Source organism: Pleurodeles waltl, chromosome 11 (assembly GCF_031143425.1).
Source record: "Pleurodeles waltl isolate 20211129_DDA chromosome 11, aPleWal1.hap1.20221129, whole genome shotgun sequence".
Taxonomy (NCBI): domain Eukaryota; kingdom Metazoa; phylum Chordata; class Amphibia; order Caudata; family Salamandridae; genus Pleurodeles; species Pleurodeles waltl.
This window is the reverse complement of record NC_090450.1, coordinates 914,793,249-914,820,818: the sequence shown is the minus strand read 5'-3', so window position 1 is coordinate 914,820,818 and position 27,570 is coordinate 914,793,249. Positions and strand designations below refer to the sequence as shown.

Sequence of the window (27,570 nt, the reverse complement as noted above, 5' to 3'; positions counted from 1 at the left end):
ACTTTGTCACCGAAATGTGAGGAAAATGTGTTTTTTTTAGCCACATTTTGAGGTTTGCAAAGGATTCTGGGTAACAGAACCTGGTCAGAGCCCCACAAGTCATCCCATCTTGGATTCCCCTAGGTCTCTAGTTTTCAAAAATGTGCTGGTTTGGTAGGTTTCCCTAGGTGCCGGCTGAGCTAGGGGCCAAAATCTACAGGTAGGCACTTTGCAAAAAACACCTCTGTTTTCTGTCAAAAAATGGGATGTGTCCACATTGTGTTTTGGGGCATTTCCTGTCGCGGGCGCTAGGCCTACCCACACAAGTGAGGTATCATTTTTATCGGGAGACTTGGGAGAACATAGAATAGCAAAACAAATGTTATTGCCCCTTGTCTTTCTCTACATTTTTTCCTTCCAAATATAAGAGAGTGTGTAAAAAAGACGTCTATTTGAGAAATGCCCTGTAATTCACATGCTAGTATGGGCACCCCGGAATTCAGAGATGTGCAAATAAACACTGCTCCTCAACACCTTATCTTGTGCCCATTTTGGGAATACAAAGGTTTTCTTGATAGCTATTTTTTACTCTTTATATTTCAGCAAATGAATTGCTGTATACCCGGTATAGAATGAAAACCCAAGGCAGGGTGCAGGTCATTTATTGGCTCTGGGTACCTAGAGTTCTTGATGAACCTACAAGCCCTATATATCCCCACAACCAGAAGAGTCCAGCAGACGTAACGGTATATTGCTTTAAAACATCTGACATTGCAGGAAAAAGTTACGGAGTAAAACGTAGAGAAACATTGCAGATTTTTTCACCTCAATTTCAATATATATTTTTTTTCAGTTGTTATTTTCTGTAGGAAACCCTTGTAGGATCTACACAAATTACCCCTTACTGAATTCAGAATTGTGTCTACTTTTCAGAAATGTTTCGGTTTCTGGGATCCAGCATTGGTTTCATGCCCATTTCTGTCACTGACTAGAAGTAGCCTGAAAGCACCAAAAAAAAAAAAAAAAAAATCGTAAAAATGGGGTATGTCCCAGTAAAACTGCAAAATTGTGTTGGAAAATTGGGTTTTCTGATTCAGGTCTGCCTGTTCCTGAAAGCTGGTGATTGTAGCACCACAAACCCTTTGTTGATGCCATTTTCAGGGAAGAAACCACAAGCCTTCTTCTGCAGCCCCTTTTTCCCCATTTTTAAAAAAAAAAACGAAATTTTCACTGTATTTTGGCTAATTTCTTGGCCTCCTTCAGGGGAACCCACAAAGTCTGGGTACCTCTAGAATCCCTAGGATGTTGGAAAAAAAGGACGCAAATTTGGCGTGGGTAGCTTATGTGAAAAAAAGGTTATGAGGGCCTAAGCGCGAACTGCCCCAAATAGCCAAAATAAGGCTCTGCACAGGAGGGGGAAAAGGCCTGGCAGCGAAGGGGTTAATTGCACCATTATGGGCAATATGAAAATATATGAGTGGCCTGATCACCCACATATACATGTCCTACTATTGATGCAGCTTTATAACTTTCAGAAATACTTTAGAGGTTACACAAATAGGAAACATCACTTTTAGCACACGTTTATGAATTCTATGAACACACACACACAAATATAAAAACACCTGTTCAGCATATTCACCTAGAGGGCTTATTATGAAGCAGGTACAATTTAAAATGATTAAATCTAAAACTCTAAGACCTCTCAAGTTATAGGTCTTTACAGAGGTGTTTTGGCGATGGAAAAACAAGACCTTGGTGGATGGACACATTTTTTCCCCATTTTTAGGTCTTTTGGGAGACATACTGTTCTTTTACGGTACGCTTAGACGCTGCTCACTGCTTACCATTGGTTGGCTGTATTGTCACTCATTTGCTTGCCTCTAATTTGTTAGCTGTGATGGTTTTCCTTCCTCTTCTTGTGTTTGTTTCCGCCCTGGAACATGGACATATGATTATGTTCTTTCACTGCTTGCTTTTTCAGGCGTTTTATTTTGGTGTAAGCACTTTAAGAGAGTGCATGCGTTTTCCTGCTAGCTCCCTCCTGCGATTCTCCCCCACGCTGTGTTCCTCTCTCGCCAATGCGCTTCTCCCCCACTCCTCCCACTTTTCCTTCTTGCCTGCGTGATTTGCCCCCACCAGCTTCAAATTGCTGTCTTTTGCCCATTTGATTCTCTCACACATGCCCCATGTTGATTCTGCCCCTCGTCCCCATGCTGCTTCCGCCCCTCGTCCCCATGCTGCTTCCGCCCTCTACCCGCACCTCATGTTGCTTCCTCTGCTGTTTTGAAAACCAACCTACACCTGGGCTCCCATTTTTGCTTCCACTCTTGTTGTTTCATTGTTTCCTCCCCATCAGCTTTAATGAAAAAACTGGGATTTGCATGTTTTTTAATTTTTTAGTTACTAATCCAAGACACATCCGTTACTTAAAAGAAAAAAACATAACAGGTGTCATTTTGTAGCTATAAATAGTTAAGGTGCCTACAAAATTTTGCGGCTGACTGTATTAAAAGCTTTGTTTTTTTTTTTTTTTTTGCAGCATGGCTAAAAATACTGGTAGAGCTAACAGTCACCAAAGGCAAGGCCAACTGTGTTTGTCAATGCTTGTTATGGTCTAGAAACAATGCAAAACACTGGTGGGCACGTCCCCTATTGGGTATCCTTTCATAGCAGTAGTAAGGAGGGATACCTTCTGCCATCATACAAAAAGTGACAATTGTCCCACCCTCCTCAAGGGACGCCACTTCAGTTACTGGGACTTCCAGGCCCCTGGGGACTCTTCCCCCAGGAGTAATGCCACTTTCTTGGGGGTCAAGTAACCGTCTAGGGTCGCATGTGTTGTAACATCACCCTGGTCACGTGCTAGTCACATGCTCATGTTCTACCACGTGGTAGGGCTGGTCACAGGCAAAATTGCAACACTCTCTGGGGTGAGTCTCTAACAAGGCAAGCCAGGGCATGTTCAGACCGCCGCCGTCATGAAATCTTAATGAGACAACTGGAGGGCTTCCTCAATGAGAGGCTTGGGCAAATACACAAACAAAACCCCCTATGATCCTCACTGTCTCCCTAATCCCATCTGTATTATCATGGATATTTGACTTAAAAAAGGTGGGTTTTTTTGTTTGTTTTTTTTAGAAATGTCTAGACAAATTCATAATTGAATCAAGACTGCTATTAAATGCAACCCATATGCACAGGGCTGGTACTTCTCAACTTCCTAAAATGCTCCCATCTCATAATTAGCAAGATCCACTAAGTATAAAATGTCATCCTAAGGCCGCACAAACACACACACACACACACACACACACAATTTAAAGCATCCAACTGCTATAAAAATGGAACCTATACTCAGATGGCTGGTACTCCTCAACTCCACAAAGTGGACCAGTGCATAATTAGTAAGCTCTACTAAGTATAAAAAGCCGTCTCCAAGGCCTAACACATACACACACACTCAGAAGCAGCCAACTGCTATGAAATGGAACCCATATGTAGATGTCTGGTACTCCTAAACGGCCCAAAGTAGACCCAAGCATAATTAGCAAGCTCTACTAAGAATAACATTCTGTCCCAAAGTCGCAAACACAATCAGAAGCAGCAGGGAAACTCCAAGTTTAAGTCTGTGGACTGAAGGACCCCAAGAAAGTTGGAGCAAAGTTTTGAGCTGAATTGCAGGGAGCAACCGGGCAATACAGGACAACTTCTGCGACAGGTAAAAACAATGATAACATATCTTTTTTTTTAAAAATGTGCCATTCTTTTTGTTGCATAGGGAAGCCCAGTTTCTGGTCTGAAAAATGCCTGCTTCTTTTATGGTTTGAAAAAAGACAGTGTGTTAGCTTAACCGCATAGTGGCTTACATTTAGGGGTGGTCTACTACTCTTGAAGGGGAAGAAGGTAATAATGTGGTGCATGACCTCCATGCACAAGAGATTAAATGAGAAATCCAACCAAGCTGGCTCCTCAATTATAAGTACTAAAGACTACATTTGAGGATTGAACCGTGAAGGTGACAGGAATCAAGCAGGCCTTGACAAAGACCAATGAAAAAGCAGAGACTTGTAAAGTCAGCACTTGTGTGGTGGGATCATTTTAGGGTTATCTCATTTGAGGAGTTACAACTCCTATTTCTGCATTGCTGAATAAGCTAAACTTGAGAAATTTCCTTCATTAGGTTGCAACAGCCAAGAGATTTTTTTGGCAGGTGTTGGTGAGTCAAGACTTAAAAATTTATGGTTTCCACAGGGATTTTCACAGCTGGCTGCTGGGTGGACAGGACTGTAGAAATAGGGATGCTATGTTGGAGTAGGTGATTTTGGCCGACACCTCCAATTTTCCACTATCCAACATTTAGAAAGCTGTTTCTACCTTTATATTGCATACTATAACTTGTTGCAAGGCCTCTTTTGCTGCTGATCTCCTGCTTACTCTACCGTTCTAAAATGTTATTGCTGCTTAGTACTGGTAGGGGCGGATGTCAGTGTTTTTCAATACCATATAAAAAGGGAAAATTGAACTCAATTAAAAAACGTTTCATTTTCTAGTTCTTAATCTTTGCTTTGGGAGTCTGACATGCACTGAGGGGCTGTAGTGGTTCAACCCCTGCTCCCCACCGATTGGGGAATTCAGATATTTTGTGTGTTTTCCCTCTTTATTGTTAATAAATTGATAGCTACTCCTACACAGCAAGCTTAACCTTGGAGCAAGAATTTTTGATTTTTAGATCGGGGATTCTTTCAGTCCATAGTGTGACACAATTATTGATTTTTACATCTACCGCTGAAAAGACCCAGAATGGCACCTTGACTGATTTTTTCCTTTGCCCCCTACAGCCATCACAGTATTGTTCAGCCACATGACAATGGTAAGAATGTTTTTTCTATGCTTTACAGGAATCAGTTTCGGAAGGCTGTAGTAGTGAGAGTTTTGACTGGGCTGACAGAAGTGAACACGTCACACCTGTATTTCTATTCATTGGCAACCAGGAACAGAAACAGTGCAGTACAATACCCAGTTTATAAGGCTTAGCTCCTTCCAATCCCACAAATCCTCCCATTCTAAATTCCCATTCACTGTGCCATTGGATCACTTGTCAGGTCAGCAAACATATTCTCATGACAATTCTGTATTTTACGTCTGGTTTTCAGCTGGCTTTAGCAGTCTACAATCAAATGATTTCTTCCTTTCCTCCTCGTGCCACTCCATGACATTCTACGTCACTCCACTCTACAACACTCTATGCCATTCCACTCTATGGCAATCCAATCCACTCTATGCCACTCTAATCTATGTCATTCCATGTTACTTTACTCCACTCCATGTCCCTCTGCTCTACCCCACTCTACAACACTCTACTCCACTACAACCCCTTCCACTCTACACCACTCGACTGCCTCCAGGGCATTCCAAAACACGATTACACTCCACAACACTCTAAGCCATTCTCTCCTTTATGCCACTAACTTTTATCCATGCTGAATAGTAGCCACGCTGGTGTATAACATGGCTATAACACACTGGAAAAGTCAATAGCTCTTGCAGAGGTCAGACTTATAAGCTTTGCCAATACTTCCTTTCCTTTTGCCGATGCTGCTCAGCAGCCAAAAGGCTGGAAAAGCTGAGACCTAATGGCTTTGCCAATGCTCGTCAGGGAGATCTTTCTATGCAATGAAGAACACTTTGGGAAACTCTCTACCTCTCTTGATCAATACTAGTGAAGACAAGCAGAGGTTTCAAGCTAGTTAATGCTCCCGACAATCATTTCGAAATCTTCCAAACATCATTCCCAGCAGGGGAAAACAAATATTCACTCCGAAGGGCAACTGAATAATTACCAACTCAATAATGCGCTTACTGGGGATGCTATGTGCGCGACTGCAAAGGGCAGCGCCTTCGCTACGAAGCGATCTCTTGTGAAGCCTCGTCTTATAAATATTATGAAAAAGGTATCCAAAACACCTATTACTATTCCTTTAAAATATTAAATATTAAAAAATATTAAAGGCAAAGCCTTCTCGGTGAGAGCGGCCTTATTATGGAATAAGCGTCAACTATAATCAGACTGTCTCTCACTCTCTCCTTCAGTTAAGAAAGGCGTAAAATGTATGTTTTTTTAAGACCGGGAGTTGCTAAATGGATAGAGCGGAGATAATACTGACAAGGAGGCGCTCCTATCCGATCCGTTTCCTCGTCCTATTCTGTAAGTGTCTTCACTTTTAGCGCCAGGACGGCCTTTCGCCGCAGGGGTCTAGAAATTCAATAATATAATATATTATAAACTTTCAGACACACTGTGATAATCGGCTTGGCTGTATCAAACCTGAAATATTAAGTTACTGGACATTAATACAGTGTACTTCTACCAATAGTGTTGTCTTGCGGATTGTTCATGTATGGTTAATTGGAGGCCGAACTTTATGTTCGGGCCAATCAGGTATAAGCTGAAGCCTGCATGCATGATGCTGGAGTGCGTGGCTGAAGAATAGAGTAGACTGGAGGTGTACGTGAAAAACATATTACATAATCACGTTCTGGGTTCGTACAAAGATGTGTTTGGTTAATGAGAACTGCAAAGATATAATCAACTATGGCAAGTTTCTGACCAGCTTTGGAGGATTTTGAATAAGCAATGACAACCAATATTTTTGACTTTTGAATTGTGATTTTCTTAATGAACCTTCACTAACACACAGCATATACAAAACTGGAAGCAGCTGTGTCCCCATTACTAAGGGCAAAGACAAGTCCAGGACAGGAGACAAACGTGCCTCTTCTTCCCCACTCACAAAACAGGTGCAACCCAAACAGCAGGAGTGGTGCATAGCAGCTCACTTACACAGCACGGAGTCAACATTTGTGGCCGAGGTAGAATCCGCCCTCACTCGCACGGAACAGATTCAGTACGAACACCAGAAGAGCATGCTTCATGATACATTCATTGAACTAGGCCAGCGAGTGCGAGCGAAAGCTTCTATCACATACACAAACAGTACTGGCACATGCAGCAGCACAAGCTTTCTGTTATATATATGTGTGTGTGTGTGTGTGTGCAAGTATGCGTGAGAGATGGTGTTTGTCAAGATGCTTGTGTGTGATGGTGTATATGTGTTGATGAGCTGTGAGCTTGTTTGCTGGTGTGTTACATGAAGTTGTGTGTGACGGCGTGTGTAATGTCATGTATCTTAATGTGATGTGTGTGTGTGTGTATTGGTTTGCTTGGTAAGTGTATTAGCGCATTTCATCTAATATGGTTGGGTGTATTATTTCATGGTGTGTGATGAAACACTTGTGTGACTGATGGGTTGGACTACCTCTTGGTAGAAGGGGGTGAAGGAGATCATGGTGGCACCACGATGAGGAAAGAAAATCTTTGGTTAAGAAAAAGCCCACACAGTTCAGGAAAGCACCTGGAAAAAAACATCCGAGAGCTTCAGAGAAGCACGTCATAAAGCTTCCACCCAATTTCTCAGGTCTAAAGAACGCTTTCTGAAGTGACCAAGGGAAATGCATTAGATGACAACACTTGCTGAACACTGCTTTTAAGCGGATTGATTTATTAACTACGTGCTAGCCATAACATTTTTCAGAGATCGGGTGTGTAATCCTCAATGGAAGGCAGAGAAATGACCACGCTGGTCATGGTGAAGCAACGCAGGCAGCGGAAGTATATGGTGATACCATGTTTGAGAGCTACTCAGCAGTATAGAGAAACATATATCAGTACAGATTAAGAGGTATGAGGAGTTTATGCATGTGGACATTTAGGAAGCAGCCATGTTGGGAACAGACATAGAAGGACTCTAAAAGGTGCACAGGACAACAAGTATTTTGTGGAAATTACACAAGAAACTTCCAGTGCAGCTGGCCTCGGAGAACTCCACACTCCTTTAACCATTAAAGGATGATTCGGTTGCACTTTATGTTCATGCTTGTTCAAATCAATGACCAGGCAGCATTGCATTACTTTCGTCCTCTGTAGCCACCCCATGCAAAGGGGAGATGTTCCATTAGAGAACGTGCATCAGCAAAGTGTCACTGTCCAGGCAACTCACATAAAATTAAATATTCTTCCCTGTCCCTTCGACTATAAAACGTGCTTGTAATGTTAGGGTATTTTCATGACACTCTTCTGCCTCAGCTAAGTTATAAAGAGTACCCACCACCATCAGAACAAAACCTGGTATTTCATCATCATCAAAAACAGGCCCATATCAAAGTTTACAAAATCAAATGTATTTAAAAAGCATGAACACACATGTATGTACAAGCCAATACAATGCATGTTTACTGCTATACGCCTTCAGTTTTACAACTTATATTGCACGTAGAAGTCTAGAAGGCATTTAAAAGAAACAATCATGGCCTAAAAACAAACCAACTAAAAAATGTTTACATGTAGGAATACAGTTACAAATACCAAACGCAGCTCCTGAGTTAGCAGTAAACATCAATGGCGCAAGGACTACATTAACCATAATGCTGCTATTAGGCCTTAATAAAAGGCAGTAATTACGAAGGCACACGCTTGTTTAAAGTTCTTGCTGCTTTGCTTCAGCCTTACCACAATAAGTGCTTTTGGGGAAAAGACTTTAAAAAGTGCGAAGTGATGCCAAAAATCAGCCATTATCAAAACTGCGGACCACACGTATAAAATGAGCATTAGAGAAACAGCACCAGTTCGTTGTATTGCTTACATGGTCAGTGGGTAAAGTTGGCCATAGAGTGCACAATGGGCATACTCCCTGCATGGACTTAACAGGGAGACGGATAAACTTAGTAGAGCGCGACATGTTGTACAAGTAAATTAAACCTGGAAATGAAGTGCCTCTGCTGAGACCAAGTGTTAGTGGTTGTTACATGCCAAAAAGTCAGACTCTGTTGCCATTCTGATATACTGGAACAAAAAGTCGGATCTCCATAAGAGCATCATGAAGAGTACACTTCCAAGAAGTATTCCAGCAGCTCCTGAACGTCTGAATGCATGCCTTAGTCCCAAAGCTACTGATCATGCAATAATAGAGGATGACAGTGCAAGATAGTGGTCACCAAATTATTTAGCAAATTAAATGATCATATAGTTATTCATATTGATAAAAGGGCATTGAGTGCTAAACGTAGGAAAATACATAGGGTTCATGGTATAATACTTGGTAGGTAGACAATGAATTCAATCTCCAGTATCACCATCAGCTAATTCTTCTGGACTGCGTGGAAGCTGTTGTGTCCACAAAGGCAGTCCAGCCTCAGCGGACACTGAGCCTGGAGCATTCACATCATCATCATCATTCAATCTTCCACAAAAGAAGGCCCATCGGACCAGTCCGGACTCAAGCTGTTGGCCCAGTCAAGATACCACAGTTCGTGTGGAAGACAGGCAGAGCATACTATTCAAATGCACAAAAACTCTGCATGTGATTTTATAACTACTGTCCGTCTCTTCCCCAGTGAGCGGAACATAAATCCGCATCTACACATTTCTTGTAACTAAGGTCTTCTCAGGGCCTACGAGCTGACGAGCTCTGGTGATGCACCTGTTCACCTACTGAGTGGTACAAAAACCTGTGAAGACGTTCGGCGGCATTTCAAGCAACCCCTTCAGATATATTTTCTCTCTGCTGATGACGGCCGAAAGCCAGAAACACGTGTCCAGAGATACGGCACTTGCTGCACCTACTTAAGGTGAAAGACTTTTTGAAAAAAAAAATTCTATCTTTAAATCAAATGACTGCATTTACCATGATGCATTGGGGCTATTTTATGCTGGAGTGTGAGGCAGTGTGCTCCCTTTTTTTGTTTGACGGTCTTCTCAGGGCTCGGTTTAATGTTCATACACTGGAGCTGCACAAAGCTCCACTTAAAACAAGAAATGGTCTTGAAAAACTGTTGTAGATTACACAGTTATCACTAATAGGCACTTTAAACATCAAGATATCAGACATTAAAGAGAGATCCAGATGAGCAGAATAAAACAAGAAAAATGTGACGTATGAATTTACATTTTAAGAAAGCTGGCGTAGAAAAAAAAAAATACAGTGTTGGGGCATCGGAACGGATAAACTATTTATGAATATAACCAAGAAAAAAACTAATCGCCTGCCCAAAAATCAAGACAGTCGATTTAAACAAAACTTCTGGAATAATCGTATACTAACGTTTTCAAAAAGTAATACAATGGCAAACAAACACAGACTGCAGGCAGCCCAGTCGGAATTGCTTTTGTGGGTGCAACAACAGCGAAAAGCACAAAGGTAAAAATAAACACACAGTTTCAAGAATAACGATGGAACCGACAATGGGAAGGTATTACAAATGAATACATTTTTGTCAGTCTGGCGGGCATCATCAAGCTATAGACGAGATAAACTGGTCACCAATCTGCTGTTCAGATGATGACAGCAGAAGAAAAACAAGCATTTTCAATGTAAGGGGGCTCGTATTTGCTCGAGTTAGAGCTATTTGCGTTGTAAACTCCTAACCGGACTTTTCTTAACACAAATGAAAAGAAAAAAAAAAAAGCGCAAACGCGCTGAAATTGAAAACGTAAAAACAGAGCGCAATCGCGCTATGTATTGCATCAGCTCGATCGCGCTGCGGGGAAAATAAACAGATAAAGTAGTCCAGAAACCGAGCTGAAAACATCGAGCCTCGAATGGTTTCAGTAGTTTACCGGTGCTGCGTAGGTGGGCTAGACACCAGAAAAGGCATGATGTATGCATGTCTTTAATAAATGAAAGCAAGCAGATTTTAAAGTGCAAGCCCAGGAACCAATGAAAGTGACTGACGTGACCTGGGCGTGGTTTGAAGCCCAAAGAGATATTACATCATGGACAGAGCACTTTGCGCTCGCCCATAAAAATGACTTAAGTCTTTAAAAAAAATGGAGGACTTAGCTCACTGATAGTAGCCAGAGAATAGGGCATAAACAGCTATGACCAATATTCAACAGTCACAAATGTGTGACACTTGCATTGAAAGTCCCCCTTTAAAATAACAGCAGCTCCGAAAAAGTTGCAAAGAATACAAGAATTAGCATGACCAGTGAAATAAAACATGTTCATGGCAGAGAGTCAACCAACCGTTCATACAGCCGTATGAAATCTTCAGATGTGTAGTTGTGGTTTACTTCTACATTAAAACAATAGTTATGCAAGATACCAACATCACCCAGGTATCTTTCTTGTTTCTTATTCCTGAATACAACACTCAGAGGGTGAAAGGCGAACAGTTAGGTCCTGTAAGGTTTTGTCATGGTAAGACCTTGTCTGTTCAGACTTGAATTACTTCATTAATGAACAGCAAACTGTGGGTATTATTTCTTGTATGGCATATGCATTTAAGCAAGTAGGTGAAACTCGCATTCTGTGTGTACTGTTGCTAAGCAACATGGCAGATGAAGGCACCCCAGGAAAGTTTTCATAGTGCAGGTCATCTCTAACAACTTTTAGAGTCTCTTGCAGCACTTTCACTGGTGCCAAATCAACGAAACAGATTTTCTCTTTATCACAGATTTTAACAGTATAAGCCTCTGATGTCTAACTGGTCATACTAATAGAAGTTTTTTTTTTTTAAATGACTTACCCGTGTCTTCCTCTGAAGAGTTGGTACGCAGATCTAAATCGTTGAATCAAACACATGTCACTTCCAATATATGCTCTGCCTACCGCAAGCTCTCTGGCGTAGGATGGTAATTTTGTTCTGTTTGATCTCTAACAAGAGATTCCCTGTGCAAACATAGAATTAGATGAACGGTGTAGCTCAGCTAAAGTTGGTTTAACACACACACACACACACACACACACACACACACACACACACACATTCCCTAAACATGAATTTACTCGGATTGTTAAACTGGCAATGAGGATGAACTATGCCCTCAGTACTGAGGCGGGTATTTAAAAAGGGGAGAACAGAGGTTGTCCTCACCTGCCTAAACCTGTGATGAGACTTCAGGTGATTATCAGATTTTTGATCTGATTTGGATAACTCAACCTAATGATATGCTTTCCTCAATTACCTTTACATTCTGTATTATCTACTGACGTTAGTGTTTGCTGTATCACATGCTTCTCCGACAAGTAGTTAGTGAACTGCCATGTATCTCTCCAGCAAACTATAAGTAGCTAACCCCTTTTTGCACCCAAGTCTACTAAATTATAACAGTTTGCTTGGTCGAATTAATATATGTAAATCAACATTGAAAATTGTGCATTGGAGACAAAAATATGTGTTTTTTAAATTGAAAAACTGAACTTTGAAGCAAAATAGTTCAATTTGCAAAAGTATATTTAAATGCTTGATATTGGACTGAAAAATCATATGGTGTTGGGGAGACCAACAACTAATATAATTACCTTGGTGCCAGGATCATTGCAGCTGTGGCTATTACGTATTACTCACGTAGAGGCATTGCACAATGACAAAGCCTTTTCTGAATTACTACGTCAAACGTGCCTGAAGAACTGAAGTGATCACTGGTAGCAATCTTGTATATTGTAGTCACCAATATCTTCCCATCTGATGGGGTCACTTTTACAACACTTAATATTAGTAGCTCAGGATAATTTTAATTGAACTTAAGTAGCTTCTAGAGACCCCTTCTCTATGGGTAGTTTCTATCCAATCATTCAAGAGATTCACATACTGCCTTACGACAATTCTTGTTATTTAAGTAAATGAAAGTAGCTATCATCAACATCCACTAGTATTCACTATAGACTAGAAATCGGACAAACAAGTCTATTATAGTGATGTACTCCATACTAACAATCACCATCAAAATGAATAGCAACAGAAACATTTCAAAATCATTTTAGGACTTCATGTTACACTAGCAGGAGATATTTTTCCAATTGTCGGATTTATTTAAAAAAAAAAAAAAAAAAAATGTAAAAAACAACACTGCTTCTTGAAAATTATTTCATGTGTCCCTCTATTCCACATTCTAACTTGACATATTTGACTTGATTTCTGTACTTTGCGTGTATTTTACATTTACATGCATGTATTTAGTGTTGTAACTGAAAAGTGTAATGGCATGCCTGTTTTACTACAAGTTCAAACAAGCAATTACTTGGTTGCAACATTAAATTTTGTAGAGAACAACTTCGAGGAAAAAAGGCTTGTCGTTTTGGGAGGACCAATTAAAATATTACACATTGGGTGGTGGGGTGGACGCAGCATTAAAAATGGTTTACGTTAACTACAGCCTTCCCTAACTACGTCTCCGTATTATTAAATGGTTTTGGGACCAGTAGTGGAAACATAATTTGGCTAAGCATTCCGCTAAGGAAACGTGTTCTCACATTCCAGGTGGAGCACAGTGATGTTGCCTACCATCAGGTAAAACATACTAACAGGCAATCCTCATTTTCTTGAGCATTGTGCAAATTTCAGTTTTTGGGAAACAATGATCATGTTGATGGACTGTTTAACAGAAGATTTTTGTTACATGTACACAGCAGAATAAATGTACCTAGGAACAAACACTACCTAGGTAAATTATGATTATAACAGCCATCTTTGACAACTTTAACAATAGGCCACTTAAGTTGTTTAAATTTAGAAAGCACCCTAACGCAGAGCTTCTTGGTTCCAAGAAGCCAACATAAACCAGCAAATACCCAAAATACCAAACAAGCATTGGCAAAGCCAATACGTCTCATCTTTAGGATCTACTGATTTGGCCAATGGTTTTTAGAAATGCTGTGGAACATGATTAGGGAGGAAATCAAACATTTTAAGAAAACAAAACATTAAAAAAAAAGGGATCAATGATGCAGTCATGTCAAATTCAAAATTTTAGGTGCATGCAGAAATTGCAAGGGGACTTCTTATTTACCGAGCTGAGCTGGAAGAGTAAATAAATAAACAACACAAACGCATTAATTTTTTTCGTAAGCAAGTTGGGGAAGCAACACAGTGGGCGGGAGGACGGAAGCAACACAGTGGGCGGGAGGACGGAAGCAACACGAAGGGCAAGAAGAGAAATATATGACACAGGTGGTAGAGTGCAAGGTAGAAAGCAGTGGGGGGACAAGAACATGGGTGAGAGGGAGAAACATGGAGAGGGGAAAGCACATAGGCAAGAAAGCAACTCGGAGGGGAGAAGCACACGAGGCCAACCACAATATAGAGTGATAGCAGAGAAACATGTGAAAGAAAGCAACATGGAGCACAGAGCATGGGATAGAGAAGTGCATGAGGGAAGCAGCTGGAAAACATATGCACTTTCATAGAGTGCTTAATCAAGAAGTAACCCGTGGATGGACACAAGTACTGAGGCCATGTTCTGGGGAGGGACAAACATAAGAAGAGGAAGGCAAGCTCACACAATGTAACAAATAAAAAAGCAAGCAAATGAGTGACAATAAAGCCATCCAATTGTTAGCAAGCACTCCAAGCTGACACTAGGATGGTAGGCTAGACCTAAAAGAAAAGAAAAAAAAAGGAAGGAAGGAAGAAAAAGGGAGCACTACTGGTTTTCTTGGCACATATGAAATTAAAAGGGGAGGGTCTTACTATTCAAAATACAGGCTTGGGGTAGATTGGGTCCTGCACATAGGCCTGCTGGAAAGGAATTACACAATTTGCCTGCCACAGTGAAGAGGGCCTGATCTCTGTATGTGGCTTTTCTAACTGAGGGAAAAAGTAATCAGAAACTGATTATGTTCCACTGAAGACCTGTTATGTTGGTAAAGTACAAGCGTGGATGCTAACAAAGGAGATCTGTTTTGGTGTATTGCTGTGTTACCAATGAAGAATGTTTTGAAGGAAAAAACTAAACTGGATGGAGAGCCGGAGAGGATTTTTTTATTTTTTATTTAACAATTTTATTGGCATTTGGTGACAACAACCAACAGACAAATATAACCATTATCATCAACAACACATGGTCAAAACCATGGATGAGCGAGAAGACATTCCATAATACATCATTTGTCAGTCTGATGATAAGAACATACACACAATCTGGATTTGCACGTCATTACAGGAAAAAAGAAAAGAAAGAAGCTCCCTGTTGATTTTCACACAAGGCTTTGACCTGCTACCTCTTCCCTTTCACATCTTCTATCTGCTCTGTGTCACATTCAATCCCCTTCCCAGGCCTCAAGGTACGGTAAGCTGTTAAAGTCCCATGGGGACCCCTTCCCTTTTGCGAATGGGTTAACATTCGCCGTCACAAAATATTCATACATACCATTTAGATTTGGAATTCCGAAGGGACGCCCTTGACACGCCCCTTCCTAATACTGAATCCCAAAACCCAAACTGTGATTCGGTAACAAATTACTGAATCGCAGTCTTGACTTTGTACACCCCAAAAAGCATTTTTCTAGTCGCAAAGGGGCAGATTCTGTGAATCAGCCCCTTTGCGACTAGAAAAATGTTTCGTACATCTGGCCCTTGGTCACCAAATCATGTGTCAGCTTTTGCTTCAGTCAAGATGATGTGGTTCATGGTCTTGAAAGTCGCTGAGAAACCTAAATGCGAAGCAACCCAGAACGTTGGTTTCCTCAGCAAATTTTTTAGAGCTGAGTAAATATGAGCAAGTTACTTCGGTATCCATTATCTAGTATAGACTATCTAGCTGTGTCAGACTGGATCCAGAAACTTTTGTGTGAGCAGTACCCCTGTGTTGGCCACTGGGTCACTTAGTTCGGTTCTGCATGGCATCGGCGGCACCGGAAGAGAGGTCGCAGTCACCTATATTGGCGCCTGGACGCCAGTTACTTCTTCACGACTTTCCATGCCACGAGCGTAGAGCCATGAAATGAACTGATGATTGAGTGTCCAAACTAAGGCCCTGAAAGGGATCATATTAACCCTTGTAAATGAGTCCACAGAGTGGGGAGGCATGGGTAGGTGTAAGGAATCTGCAGCTAGATAGAGTCTCTACCAAGTAATGTGCTACCAAAGGTAATTAGCTTGTTCATCTGATAGAGACTTCTAGATGCAGATTCCTTACCTCTGAATAGATACCCATCCCATAACATAATGGCAGTGGGCTGTGGACAGATTTTCCTACACTAGGAAGTCCTGCAGGATCAAAAGGGTGAAATGCCCATCTATGCAGACTCAACTGTATAGGCAGTAAAGTTTTTTAAATGTGTTCAGTGATGCCCATGTTGCTGCCTGACAAATATCCAGGACTGGAACACTGCATGCCAATGCCGTGGTTGCAGCTTTTCCTTTGGTGGAATAGGCCTTTAAGCCCTCAGGAGGCTGCTTCATCACCAGGGCATAGCAGATCTTAATACAGAGAACAACCCAGCGCAAAATGGTCAGTTTCTGTACTGCCTGACCCTTCTTTTTTCCCACATATCCCACAAAGAGTTAGTTGTTCACCCGAACTCTTTTGTGCCGTCAAAGTAGAACAACAACACTCTTTTTGGGTCCAGCTGGTGGAGGCACACCACTTCCTCAGGGGGGTCTGGGGGAGCAAAGAAGGTGGTCACCCTGACAGTCTGTCCCAAATGAAATGGGGTCATCACCTATGAGAGGAAAGAGGCACGGGTGCGAACCACCACTTTATCAGGAAACATTGTGAGATGTGAAGGCTTGGATGACAAAGTCTGCAGCTCACTCACCATCCGGGCAGATGTTATGGCCACGAGAAAGGCTGTTTTGATGTTGAGCAGCCTGAGGGAACAATTATGAAGTGGCTCAAACGGAGCACATATCAGGAATGTAAGAACCAGGTTCAAGTCCCACTGAGGCATAATGAAGGGCAAAGGTGGAAACATATGTACAACCTTTAAGAAACCTGTTTACAATAGGGGACTTAAACAAAGAAGGTTGGGCAGGCAGCTGCAGAAGAGCAGACAAACAGACCTTAAGAGTGCCTAGAGCAGACTTCTGCTGGGCAAGAAAAATAATAAAAAGAACATCAGAAAGAGAAGCAGAAAGAGGATCTATTGATTTCTCTGTTCAATATTTCACAGTTATTTGCCAATGGCAGACTTTCACCGTTTTGATGGAGGAACGCCTGGCTGCCACAATAACATTATAGACTTCAAGCGGAAGGTCAAAAGTTATCAACTGTCGTCGCTCAATCTCCACGCATGAAGGCATAGAGTCAACAGGTTCGGATGGCGGACCTTCACCTGCCGCTGCGACAGAAGATCCTCCTGAAGGGGCATCCTGATCGGAGGATCGATGTTCATTTTCAGAAGCTGGGAAACCAGACTCTCCCTGCCCAGTACAGAGCAACAAGAATTACTTGGGTTTGGTTGTTCCTGTTCTGCTTGAGAACTCTGGGCAGAAGTGGTATGGGCAAAAATGCGTACAGAAGGCCTGAACTCCGCTCATGACAAAAAGCGTCGCCGAGTGATTGATGCCTTGGAAACTCTAACGCACATTGCGTGTTCTCTTTGGAGGAGAACAGATCTAACCAAGGCTCTCCACACTGCTGAAAAAGTCCATCTGCAACATCCGAATGGAGACACCACTCGTACTCCACTAGGCATGGATGGCTGAGTTTGTCTGCCCTGGTGTTCAGAGAACCTGCCAGATGTTGAATCACTAGGGTTATGCCCTGCTGTTCCAGCCATGTCCAGAGACGCAGGGCCTCTTGACAAAGAGTCCACGACCCCACACTGCCCTGCTTGTTGCAGTACCACATTGTGGTGGTGTTGTCTATGAACACCTGCACTACCTTGACCCTGACAGAGTGATGAAATGCTTTCAAATGCTAGCCGAATCACACAGAGCTCCAACAAGTTGATGTAGAGACCCGACTCTGCCGGAGACTAGAGTCCACTGATCTCCACCTCTCCCAGATGGCCACCACATCCCAGAAGTGATGCATCTGTCACTAATGTGAAATCTGGTTGCGGAAGGGAGATAAACTGCCTCGTTCCCATTTGCAATTCTTTAACCACTACTGCAGGTGTTTCGCAGTTCCTTCAGAGATCTGGACCATGTTCAAGAGATTTCTCTGATACTGCATCCACTGGAACTTCAGGTCCCACTGCAGAGCCTGCATATACCATCTGGCATGATTCAACAGCAGGATGCAAGAGACCATGAGGCCCAGCAGCCTCAGATTTATAAGGGAGAGAAGCCAAAACATCGGTATCATAACCTGAATATACAGGACTCACTGTTCGGGAGAACAGGCCCAAAACTGCACTGTGTCCAGAACTGCTCTGATGAAAGGGGGTGTCTGAGAAGGAGTCAGGTGTGACTTTGGCACGTTTATAGTGAACCCCAGCAAACGCTGGGTTATGGAGGTGGCAGACAACAGCCTGGGGTGAGCCTGCCTTCAGCAGCCAGTCATCAAGGTTGGAGAACACTGAAACCCCTAACGTGCGCAGATGAGCTGGGACCACCGCCATCACCTTGGTGAACCCCCGAAGGGCACTGGTGAGGCTAATGGGGAGCACGATGAACTGAAAGTGCTCACTGCCTACCTTGAACCGCAGGTAACACCTGTGGGCAGGTAAGATGGGAATGTGGAAATACACATATTGCAAGCCCAACGCTACCAACCAGTCTCCTTGGTCTAGGGCAGACAAGACCTGAGCCAAAGTGAGCATCCTGAATTTCTTCTTCTTGAGGAAGAGATTGATGGTCCGTAAGTCTGGAACAGGGTGAAGGGATAGCAACCACTTCCTACTCCTGTAAACGGAACCCTTTCTAGGGTTCCCTTGGCCAAGAGAGCTGTAACCTTTTCTTCGAGCAGTCATGTGACCCTACACCAGCTGTTCGATTGGAAAGGGGGCATAACCCTTCTGAATGAACTGCAAGACCCATGCGTTCTATGTAATGGACTGCCAGTTGTGGAGATGATATGGAATTCTCCCTCCAACTGGACAACCGTGGTCCTGCAGAATCAAAATAGAAAGGCTTGGAGGTTGCAGCTGCTGGGGGTTGGGTGACAAGCGACTTCTGGCTTCCAGACCCTCTAGGTCTGAAGGCACCACACCTACGTCCTTGCATAGCTTGGAGAGCTTGAGCAGGATGGTGGCTGGCACAGGGCTGGTGCAGAGGCACACCCCTCCCGTAGACACAAAAAAGGGAGACTGTGGACAGGGGTTGGGGGTTTGGGCCGGGTTCAGGTTCACAGAGAGTCCCATGGACTTGGCTGTAGCCAGAGAGTCCTTAATGCGCTCCAGTGCCAAATATGCCTTCTCGTCAGACAAGCAAGCTCAGTTGAAGGGCATGTCCATAAGATTTGCCCAGACACTGCCCGAAAAGCCAGATGTTCTCAGCCAGGTATGGCACCGTAAGACCACGGTCGATGAAATCGCTCTACCCAGCGAGTCAGTCATGTCCAAACCATACCTAATGGTAAACTTTGCTACATGTCCCCCATCTTTCACTGCTTGGAAGAGGATGGCCTGGGCCTCCTCCAGGCCCTGTGGCAGTACTTGCGCAGCTGCATCCCATAAAGTGTGCAAGAAACAGACCAATAAGCATGAGGTGTTCACTGACCTCAATGTCAGGCTGGTGGAAGAAAACATCTTCTTCCCAAGTTGGGTCAGGCTCTTGGATTCCCTGTCCAGGGAAGCAGAAGGAAACGTGCTATGGGAAGTTGAGATTTGGACTACCCAGCTCTAGGGGGTGGGGTGTTGGCTGTGGGAAATAGTTTCACCCGGTGCAGGACATTGGTGGCAGGCAACTGTCCTGTTCACAAGAGCACCTGTGCTGGGCTTGGTCCAGGTTCTCAGGAGGACATCAGCAAGTGCATCATTAAAGGGCAAAAGGGGTTCAGAAGAGGAACCCCTAGGCTGAAGTACTTCTGTCCAGAGGTTAGTCTTGGCAGTCACTGAGAGCAGTTTGAGGTCAAGGACGTTTGCTGCCCTATGCACCACCACTGCATAAGATGCTTCCTCCTCCATAGCCACAGTAAGGGGAGAGGGCAAGCCAGAATCTGGAGATGTGTTCAGCCCCCTGGCATCTCCTAGTTCCTCATACCAGTCCAATGAAGAATGCGCTAACTGGTGTTCTGAAGGGTCCAGTGACCCCTCCCATTCTTTTCCCATGCCTAACTGCTGAAAATAATGCTCAGGGAACGAACTGGCCCTCATGAGTGCTGAAGGCGCCAGAATCAGCGTTGTGCAACACCATTCCAGCTCGTCTGCTATCAAAATGGGGCTGGTGCCACCGGTGGGCACATCAGCGTCGGGATTGGCAACGGAGAAGGTTGCGTTGACACAACTGGGGCAGATCTGGACTCAAATCCATGAGACCCCATCAAAGTCGAAGAGGGAGCAGTCGGCACAGAACCTGATGGTGCCCAAAGGTGCCCCCAGAGGGGTCTGCCCATTCGAATATGTGGTACATGGCCTTGTGAATATCTTTTATCTAAGCTGGGGTGGGGGTGGGGGGGGGGGGGCGGGGCTGTCCTGGCAACAGCGCTGCGGAACTGTGCCTGGACAGCTGATTCTCCTCGCTCATCGCGTCGGCCGACGGTGAAGGCAAAGTGCACTTGGACTTCTTTTCGTGCCTCTTCCCCCAAGTGTCCTGAGGACCTCAAGTGGGAGAAAGAGGACATGGGGCTCTTGGAACAGCCCCGCAACCTTCTCCTCAACTAGGACGGTGATCTCTTAGGAGTTACACTTGATTGTGTCGACTGCTGGGCCGCAAGGAGTTTTAAGGACTTCTCCCACAGAGCCTTTGGCGCCATGGCCCAGAAGTCAGAGCAAAACTTTGAATCATGGTCGATTCAAGACACCATGGCCAGACAAGGTGAGGGTTGGTAACAAACATGGCGCGGTGACAGGCGCCAGATGGTTTGAATCCAACCTTTCTGGATGATATCCCTTCAACACACTTTCAAAAATATTAAACAAAATGACAAAAAAAACGCCTGTCAAAAAACAACGGTGGAGTAGCTCACTCACGATCAGTGCTAACTGGGGCTAAAAGAAAAGAACTAACATCTGCGCGTCTGGGTAGCGCCTATATAGGTGACCGCGACGTCACATCTGGCATTAATGACACCACCGCCAAATGGAAACAAACAAAGCCATCCAATGCTGCACGAAGGGGTACCGCTCATGCAAAAGTTTCAGAATTCAGTCAGACGACTGGAAAATTCAAAGGTAAGGAAACTGCAGCTAGCAGTCTATTAGATTTTGTTTTTTAAACATTGTTTTCATTAACATTTTCACGGTATCTGCAGCTCAGGCAGAATATCAATACAATAATGTATAGACAGAAGCTGCGTTCACATACATAGCTATGCAATCACTTTGAATTTCCGACTTCAATACATACAGGCCAAAACACATGTACCTTTATTACATTTGAGGACTTGCGAGTCCCTCCTTCTCTGTATAACATCATAACATCTTGGGGTACAGTACTCCGAATGGAGGAGGTACACCCACTCCGTTTTGTGGTCCGGAGTGTGTCAGAATTAATACTTTAGTTCTAGTGCAGTTACCAATGAAGGTGAACAGGTGAGCAACTGAATAACAAACAACTTAAGTCATGGCTAGTCTGTGCTTTACCCCCATCAGATCCTGGGCCAATTATTATTGCCTTATGGGCATCTCGATTATTTGCGTAGTAGCATGTCTTGTTAATGCAGGGAGTGTGCAGGACATTTGACGGTACTCTACTATCAACCCGATAGTTGGTACTCTGAGTCTGCATTTGTTGTGTTGTGGGGAGGGTACTGGGCTGTGATGCGAGCTTGGTGGGTGGTCCTGTGTCTCACCTCCCATTCGCTGCTTGTTCCAGTGTGCCATCCCAAGATTCCACTCCACCCCCCTCACCTCAGTCCAGGGGCTACTGTCGGAGAGGGCTGGGTGGATCCCAGACTTTCTGGAAAGCTAGGTCCTCTAGCATGTCACCCCAAAGTTCGAAGTCCCTCTCAGTGTGCTTGTCAGTGTGAACCATCGTCAGCCGTCGCTCCTCTGCGATTCCCCATTCTGTACAGTTCACCCTCCAGCTTTGTGGTGTAGGTGGTGTAGTCTTGGCCCAATGTATAGTGATCCTGAATTTAGCCAGCACGAGTCCTAGCAACACAAACCTATGGTGCATTTTCTTCCCAGGGCTCCCAAAAAGCAACATTCGGGTGACAGTTTGATCTGTAATGTCGTGATTTCTCTCAGTGTCAATGACCGAAGCCCAGAACCCACCCAATCTCGTGCAGTCCCAGGTCACATACAGAAAGGTGGCCGGTATATGTGCGCAGCGAGGGCAGACAGGCGTGTGTGTGGGATTACTTCGATAAAGCCTTTGGGGTGTGAAATATGTTCGGGGAAGGTAATGGAATTGGGTAAGCTTAAAGCGAGCATTACACACCACTTCCTGGACCTCTGCAAAGGCTCTCTGCCACTCAGAGTCGCTGATTGGTAAATCCAAGTCCTTCGCCCATCTGTTCTGGACTATCATTATGTCTACCCTGTGACTGGTTTTGAGGGCTTTGTATATGCGAGATGTCAGTCTTCTATCAGTCTCCTGGTCTAGGAGTGTACGCAGAGTTTGAGACTCAGTCAGTTCCTCTGGAAAAGTGGGCCATATTACCCTGAACAGGTGAGAAATCCTGGAATATTCAAAGTTGAAGATCTCCGGCACCTCGTTAAGTGTCAAGAATTTTTCCTGCTGGTACAGATCGCCTGCAGTCAAACATCCTCCGTCATACCATTTTGTCAGGTCCAAAATCTTTTATGTCTGCCTAAAGCTCGGCAACCAGCTCAGAGGGAGCAGTTGGGCATAGGGGGCTTGTTTTTAGCACAACAGTCACTGCCCGTTCCCAGATCTCTGCAACCTGTGGAACCGAGTAAGTGGCTTCACCCAGGACACGCCTTCCAATCATTAATAATCCCAAGAGGCTGTTTGCTCCCACTCAATTTCCCAGTAATTCCTTCGCAGTGGTCAGTTCATCAGTTCACCACTACACAACATATTGTAGTGAGCCAGCATTGTAATACAGTTGCAGATCTGGGACTCTTAGTCTGCCCAGTTCTGGGTCTAGTTTTAGTACTTCCAGTTTCACTCTGCTCCTCTTTACTGCCCCATAAAAGGGAGATCAGAAGTAGGTTGAGTGTTTTAAACGTGGCCCGGGGGATGAGATAATGCAAATTCTGTAATATGTACAGACAACAGGGGAGAAGGACCACTCTACTTAGAGCAGCCCTACCCATTATGGAGAGTGGGAGTTTGTTCCAGAATCAAATGGAATTCTCTAGTTGTCGCCTTGTGGTTCCCATGTTTCAATCGTAGTGGGCAGTGTCCAAGTGTGTGACACTCAGATATCGGAAATGGTCTCACTCCAAGGCGAGTGGTGTCTGGGGGAGGTCCACAGAGGTCCGACCAGCAAGTCCCGCTATCTGGAAAAGTATGGACGTGTGCTGATTGATCAGCAGTCCTGACAGTGCTGAACTCTGTTAGGCTAATAATATTGGCACTGAATGCTTTAGGTAGATCAACGCGCCGTCCGCATAAAGAGAGACAATATGTATGTTCCCCTTCTACCGTCACCCCCCCCATCGCCCATCTCAATTTATGTGCTAAGGGCCCCAGCGTGATCGTGAACCGGAGCGGGGATTGAGGGCAGCCCTGCCTGGTCCCTCTGTCAACTGGGATGATGTCAGAGACCTTCATGCCCGTGCATACATGTGCAATTGGGCAAGTGTATAGGAGGCGGACCCAGTCCAGAAATTTGGGTTAGAATCCCATCTCCTCCAGGACGTCCACATGTACTCCCAAATCAACAGTATCAAATGCTTTCTCTATGTCAAGTACGGCCACAGTCGCTGGGGTATCCTCCCCTGTCAATGAGTGAAGCAAATGCAATAGGCGCCTGAGGTTCATGTGGGGCCCCCCCCCCCCCATGCCTAGCATAAAGCTGCACTGGTCATTTTGCACAAAGTGGGATATGACCTGTTTTAGCCAGGAGGCGAGGACCTTGGGTAGGATCATGGTATCTACATGGAGCATGGATAAGGGTCTATATGAGTTTGGGTCTTCTAGTACCCTAGAAATTAAAAGGTACACTGTTCCAATCAATAAGAAGAAAGAAGGGAGACCTAATTCAACAGGAGCGAGAACCCTCAAGCATCACACTGGATGACTGGCTTCATCATTGGGAGAGCTCCTCATTAGGCTGGTGTTGCAATGCCTAACGGGCTCCCCGAGGGGGGCTCTTAACCGTATTGCTCGAATAGTAGCAGGTGGAATCAGATCATACAGAAGGAATACCAAAATTCAAGTATCCGAGCAATCAAGGAGAGAGTGAAATATTAAAATTGGTTGTCCATCAAATAATATTAATCATAAGTTTAATCAGTACCAATAAGATGGAGACCAAGATTAAAAACGGAAGGGGAGTCAAAATAAGTGAGTGGTAATGCTCACGTACTCCCAACACTTACACAAGAGGATTGAACCAAGTACGGTGCCTCTAGTGATCGGGTCTACATGTTTCGCGTCTGGTGGTCCAGCCGGATTCAATGACTCTTCATCAGGACCAAAAATGAATTTTAACTTCTCCCAAAAATATATAGAAGCCCAACTAGGGAAAGGAGTACAAAAACAGTCACTTACGTTTGTGTGTGTGCTATGTCAAAAAAGGTCACCCAACCCCGGTATCAGGATAAGGCTCCTAGGAATAGCATGTCAGGAACTGGAACTGACATCATTAGTCAGTTGATTCATAGGCGTTTACACCTACCCGCCTGACAGCGTCCCCTATGAATCAACTGACCAATGATGTCAGTTCCAGTTCCTGACATGCTATTCCTAGGAGCCTTATCCTGATACCGGGGATGGGTGACCTTTTTTGACATAGCACACAGCAAGGACAGCATCACTTCCTTTCCTATTGCTGATAAGTAAGTACATTAAGTTGATTTCAAGACCACTCATCTCCATTCCACACAACTCAACACCAATCAATCCAGGTAGCCCAAAACGCGAGTTTTGTGACTACATTAAGCAAAACACCCACTTCTCTATAGAATTATTCCACAGTGTCCTGCATTTGTAGTTTTTTACCTGATTACTGTAAACAACTCCTTTCTGAGTCTGTCTTTCTGCCATGCACACCTCTTATTTCTGTGTACAGATAAAGCTGTCAAGAAGCTATTCAAGGCCTGTTTAATTGGCTGGGTATAAAGCTTTTTGTGTCAGCTTGATGTTAAGATGTGCGTCCTTCAACAGAGAAACATAATCAGGTGTAAAAGCAATAGCACAAAAATGTCTTCTCCTTTTCTCAAATGTGGACATTCTGAAAGTGATATAAGGAGGGCGAATATACAGAAAATACAAAGTGACAGAGCGTCCAACAGGCCTGATGCAAAAACTAAGTTGCATACACAATTACAGACCAGGATTGTGGTCTTGAATGAGAATATTCTATGGTATTAGGTCCACTAGACATGACTACATCAGTTCTGGGTTAGTACTTTTAAGTATATGGGAGCAGAGGGTTGTGACTTCACTAGTGAGAAACAATGCCACTTGGAAACCAATACATCTACTGAATGCTATTCCTCGCAAACCTTAGATTAAGTGATAGAACATAAACTTTTTAGTATCTGCCCACAGAAGTTCTGAGTATAACATGTATTGACATTACCAAAAGGTCTGGCGTATGAAAGTGCTTTTTGTGCCATTGATTGGCTTAGGCACTCAATAAGTTGTCATACATGCATTCTGTCATTCATCCACCTATCCATTTATCCTTCCATTCACAGATTTATTCTTGCATTCACCTGCTGACACAAATGCAATAATATACACACACACAACCCGAACAACATTTGCAAGATAAATTAAAAGAATAGAGGTAGAAAGAAATGCTGTTCACTAAACACAATGAGTATATGATTGCAATAACAAAACTAAACAAAGCAGTAGGTTTCCGTCTTGTAGAGGTACTGTAAATAACCTATCACTGTTTTAAAGTTCCAGCACGGCCACTGTATTTAGCACCACCGTGTTTGAGCATCTTGGAATATGAAAACAATGATTCACCATGGACAACAGCATTACATATTGGTCTCCTACTTTAGAGGAAGTGACTACATGGAAAGCAGCACAATACAAATGAAAGGAGCAGAAAGCAGGTGACCCTTTAAAACTGCCTGAAGTGTTCACTGCTTCACTTCATTCCTAAAACGTGGCCCCTCTAAAACCAGCTGTACAAGATATCATATGCTATTTACTCTATTCACAGACGTCCTGCTTAGCCTATACTTTCTTACAGCTTCATTCCTCCCTTTTCAGCATACTTATTATTGTTTATCAAGGGAACCTGGTTAGCTAAAGGCAGTTGTCCCCTCATTGACAAACCATTCCCCTCCCCCCGACACCTCTTGACTGTAGTCTTTTCACTTGCCTGGCAACATATAAATACTCCAACTAATGGATTTAAATCCTTGCTACTGCACAGGTTATAATTTTCTGGGAAGATGGGCATCTCAAAGCTGCTGGTGGAGTCGCCTTGATCCACCACAAGTCATTAAAGTTTTCAACATAGTCAATACAAATCAATAGTTACTCTGAAATGCTAGCTTGTGAATGTTCACTGGAAAATCAGATGCTGATCATCATAATTAACTGCCTTCGCACTTCACCTTTAATCCACTTCTCTCTACTCCTAGATGAGTGTACCATCTTCACACTGCAAGAAGTAAACATTGTACTTATGGAAGACATAGTCACCAGAATGAGGGGTGTACTTCTTAACGATCTACAACCTGCTCTCACTGTATTGAATCAACAAAGAATGATGGATGCACAACCTGAGGTAGTCTAAGGAATAGTGAGGGTCCCAAATGGCCAGAGCAAGCCCATCTCATGTACTTAGTCATACATTTTTGAGTAAAGACACAGGCTCTGTGTGTTTTGGGTGGGTGTGGTTTTTTGTTAGGTGGTGGGGGTTGTTTTGGGGGTGGGCTTACAGGGGACTGTAGCACCTCACACCCAGTGGTTTGGTGAGTTAGTCCATTTGAGTGCTGTACACTGAAAGTGCAGCCTACTGACAACGACAGAGGACCCCTAAAAGTGAAAACAAGATGATGAGCTTCAGGTTTAGTATAACATTATTTGGGTCTGTGGCATTTCATTAGGACTGAAGGGTGGAAAATTCTCGGACTACCTGGTGTTGAGATGTGTGGAATGGAAATGAGTGGTCTTGAAATCAGCCCAATGTATTTATCCTTGATAGGAAAGGAAGTGATGCTGCCCTTGTTGGAGCCACAGTTAGCCTGAAATGATAGTAGGGTAAAATACAAGGAACTTCAATATGGGTAAACAATTGTAATTGCCAAGTGGAGCAGATCGCAAAGAAGGAAAGATTTACTATATGTTTTGTCTATACTGTATTGAATGTAGTTTGTAGGCTTGGCTTGACAGTGCAGTATTCAACCTAAAAGAAAAAAAGCTTTCTGAAGTACTACAGAGAGGGGCTTTTGCTCCACCCACATGTTGCTAGCCAGGAGGGCATGTTTTGATTGGACAGATGTGTGCTTTCACAAAAAAAAAAAAAAAAAAGATGCTTCCCCTCAATGCTTCCCTTATTTTATTTATCCAGCTGTCTGAGTCAACAGCAGTATGACTAGCTGAGTGTGAAGTTTCAGAGGCACACACATGACCTTGTAGTATTGTTAGTGCCTCAGA

At 43.6% G+C, this 27,570-nt stretch overlaps 1 protein-coding gene across 4 annotated transcripts in view; it reads right to left on the bottom strand.

The window, feature by feature from the left end:
• Positions 1-27,570, bottom strand: part of RNF34 (ring finger protein 34) — a 124,716-nt gene that overhangs the window by 71,340 nt on the left and 25,806 nt on the right. For 2 of the 4 annotated variants that reach the window (XM_069214900.1, XM_069214901.1), the window contains exon 2: positions 11,566-11,708. The exons of the other annotated variants lie outside the window; for them this stretch is intronic. The gene's annotated coding sequence lies outside the window, so the exon portion shown is untranslated. The remainder of the gene's footprint in view (positions 1-11,565; positions 11,709-27,570) is intronic. 4 annotated transcript variants of the gene reach the window in all.